Consider the following 4,039-nt stretch of genomic DNA (forward strand, 5'->3'; position numbering starts at 1 on the left):
TTGAATTGAATTGAATTGAAGTATGAAGCTAGAAAACAGGAGGTGATTAGCCTAGCTTAGCATAAGTCACTGGTTGGCATGAATCAATGAGTTTTTTTGTGTGTGTTTTAAACACATGATAATATCTACTAGCTGTTAACATGTTAATGTCTAGAATGCTAGCAATGAACTATATGTTGTTAGCATGAATACTAAGGTTAAGGATAGCAAGCATTCCAATGTACTTATGTAAACATGTATACTAAAGTATAACCAACAACTACCAATGCGCAGTAAAGACCTTGAGGGGGAACTGAACCAAGAGCTGAGAAATGACAACATTTATCAGGCGGCTTAGCTCGAATCAATGGGAAGACAAGGGTTTTTTTTTCCATCCGTGTTGCGGCGAGTGCAGATGATGTTGCCTGTGATGAGGTTAACCTATAGTAAAGGACACAGCCCTGCGCTCATAATACACTTCACGTCTCCTACTTGGAGATATTACACCTGTCATCATAACCTTTACCGAGCCCAGACAGACCGTAGGTATTATCACACATACACACTTGAACATGACTCACCTGAGACAGCACCTCTAATAGTTCATCCATCCATATCTCCATCTTACATAACTCTTATTCGTGTTATTTTAATTCACGTTCCGGGTTTTTACTCCCTGACTTCCCGCTCTTTCGTCTAAAACAAAGCCTGTCTCGCAGCTACATTTCATCCTGCTTTATTTTCTGCTCCTGTGGGCACAGAAATTGGTTAGATCTAACAATTACATGTCAAACCCTCGAGGTGAAAACATGTATATTGTAGCTGTAAACGACGAGTGTGGGTGAAGAGGACGGTTGCAGCAGGAGGCAGAAGCAAGAAGGGCCAAAGGCTGAGAAGGAAATAAGAGAATACTCATAGTACTGAGTGGTATTTGTAGACAATGTCAGAACCAACAATACTGACCTCGTCATTTCCTGCACATATACAAAATGTAATCAAAATATTTCTTATATCTGCAATTTTACTTGGTTTAATGTTTGATACCTCCCTCCCTCCCAGTAGAATGTGTGACACAGGAGGTAACACCGGCCAGAGTGTCTGTGCTGAAAACACAGAGAGTCAGCTTGAGCTTTCACAGTCACTAGAAGCACATTCATGGCTGTTTGTAAAAGTTTCTGTTTGCTACCTGTGTTGTAATGTTAGTTTAGCTAGCGGCTCAGAGAGGCTAACTCTGTGTCTGTGGTAGAGTGTCAAGCTACGGCTGCACTGTAATGTGATGTGTCAAAATGGTTGTAACACAAACTAAACTAGATTTTTTAAAATTAAAAAGTAGGGGTTGTTTGGTGGCATCACCATCAATTGCAATAGCCAGTTTCAGCCAGTAGAGCTCAGCATTTATATAGTACAAATTGTAGAATTTTAATATTTTGCCCTCAAATATTTACATTTGGACCTGAATCAATCAACAACACTAGTAAATACCCAGATACAAAGGTTCTACGGAGGGTTTCAGCAGAAGAAAGCGGTTTTGGGGTTAAGTTACTCTATAAGAGTTATCCCAAACTTTGAGACGTCATCATGAACCTGCATCATTAAACAAGAAGGAATAAACGCGTCAATACTCGGCCCCAATACTCCCAGTACATTATATGACCACCTGTGAAATGCTGTCCCATATTGTCACAGCATTGGACGGATGGATGCGCTGACAGTTCGGCATTGACACGCGAGCCATGATCCGGTTGCTCGCTCCGTCTCGTCTCTCTCTGTGTCGTCTGACGAGGTCACAGCATGCCCCCGACCTAGCCCCCACCCTCCCACCTCGAGCGACGGGGCGGGAGGGTGACGATGATGAAGGCTGATTCACATGACTGACAGCTAAACAAATGTGCGAGAAGCTTGGCGTGATCGACAGCAGAGAGCCAGACCACACAGAGGAAATCATGCAGACATCAAGCCCGAGGATCAGGGATGTGACTGTTAACACGGCGTCCCCTCCACTGTAGACAGCCTTTTTTATTTCTTCTCAGATACATGACGGGGCATGGGTCAGGCCTTTGATCACTGCATCGGTCTGAGGAATACAGACTGAACAGAGAATAAGGACATACTCAGTATTTAACCAACTGAAAACACAGAGACTGACATGAAGCTGAAAGTTTCTCAGTTCAACAACTGGAGGTACCTGCAGGATTTTACGACAATGCAACTAGTTTGGAATCTACGGAAGCTTATTGCTGCAAAAAAAAGTAAAGCATTATAAAGTTATTAACAATTAACAATTAACAATATAAGTTATCAAATTATAACATGTTGTAAGGGGTGAACTTATATTAATGTTCTAACATAGAATTTGACATAAGATAAATAGTATATTTTTGTTATAAAGTAATAATTTAATTAAATTAAAGTAAAAATTGAATTGAATTGAATTAATAAATTTGTATGTTGTAATAGCATGAAAAGCATGTGATAACTAGTCGTGTTATCGTCTTTCGGCCTAGCAGCACCCAACTCCTGCTGGCTGTTGTTATAACAATATGCTTTTCACGTTATAACCAGTAAACAATACATTTCTCTGTGACACTGATCCATTTTTCTGATGTGACAGCAATAAGCTTCCATAGCAGACCAATCATTGTTGAGCAATGACCAAACTGCAGTCAGATCACTGAGATAGTTCACTGCGATTCGGTCAAAACCAGTTATGTGGAAAATAAACTAATAAAAAACAGGGCAGATCAGAACTGTCACTTCTACACCTCCTGTTGCTGAAATCTGTACTTTCTTTCAGCACACACTTGTACTGACTGAAGGTCGCACAAAAAGACAGGAATATTTTATAAAGCTCTCTGTTCTCATCCGAGACCTTCAGAGTCCACTGACCCATCTCCTGCCCCAAACTTTTATAACCATGTTCCACTCATTTAACCCCGCAAATACTTCTACTCCTGTGTTTATTTGCACATTTGACACCATCATCCTATTATCAAATACACGTTTATTTTAATTATAACCTGCACTGTGCAGGCTAATTAAAGGAGCTAAAGATCACTGGGATTAAAAAAAATGCTGACAGATACTACATCTATTATACCGTCTTCTTCAGGTTTAAAAAATGCTAACAACTAAACACCTTTAGAATCTGAAATGTGTTGCTGTGCGGGCAACTTACAACAAAACTATAAAATAAAAATAAAAAATAAAACACACTGCCAATAAGTTAAATATTCACAATGTTAAAAGAAAAATTTAAATGCAGACACCGTAATGTTTGAATATTTGTTTTTTTTTACTCCTCTCTGCAGCCGCTCCGACTGTTTGTTATTTCCCCCAGCAGCATGTCAACCTTACAAGGTGCTGATGAGGTATTGATCGGTTGTGGCGAGATACATGAAATCTGCGAGACAGAATCAGGGTTACTCTGCTAAACAGTGAGAGATGAACTGCTTCCAGGTAAAGACGTTATTTATAGTTCCTGTTTTTGGATGTTAAATTGTGCAAATGTACAAGCAGTTATTTTTCTCAATGAAATGTAGGAGTGAGTGTGCTTTTCTTTGGAATTACACTCAAAACAAAGAATTACTTTTAAGAATTAATTGCATTAATCTTTTTGTATGTACTACATTGAGTTAGAGGAATTAGAGGAAAACGTCTACAATCCAAGGTATTGTTATTGAACACTTACTTTATAATTCGTTAGCATAAACAGTTAGTAAACTTTTTAATTGATGAGGCTACGAGGTTATGAGGTTCTAATTGGTTTTTATGTCAACATAACTCATCAAAATAATGTTGCAATGTTATTGCAATGTTGTTACAACTTAAATAGTTTATCTTGCAACCATGCATTTTTTTAAGTGGTGTACAAAACTAAAACTACTGTCACCACAACTCACTTGGAGGTGGGTCGGGCATGCTTCGGCCTACTCCAGAGAAGGTCCATCTCAGGAGTGGCTAGACGCATTTAAACTAATAATGGAAATGCAAATCAGCACAGTATGGTTTGGCTTGGTGCAGCTAAAAGTGCTAATGCAAAATTCAGTTCAATTCAATTCAA

The 4,039-nt window shown here is 39.0% G+C and overlaps 1 protein-coding gene across 1 annotated transcript in view; it reads right to left on the bottom strand.

Moving 5' to 3' along the window:
* The window catches only part of grid1b (glutamate receptor, ionotropic, delta 1b), a 478,026-nt gene that overhangs the window by 80,194 nt on the left and 393,793 nt on the right, over positions 1-4,039 (bottom strand). The window lies entirely within an intron of this gene.

Source organism: Morone saxatilis, unplaced genomic scaffold (genome assembly GCF_004916995.1).
Source record: "Morone saxatilis isolate NCDOM2014 unplaced genomic scaffold, NCSU_SB_2.0 Contig1, whole genome shotgun sequence".
NCBI classification, from domain to species: domain Eukaryota; kingdom Metazoa; phylum Chordata; class Actinopteri; family Moronidae; genus Morone; species Morone saxatilis.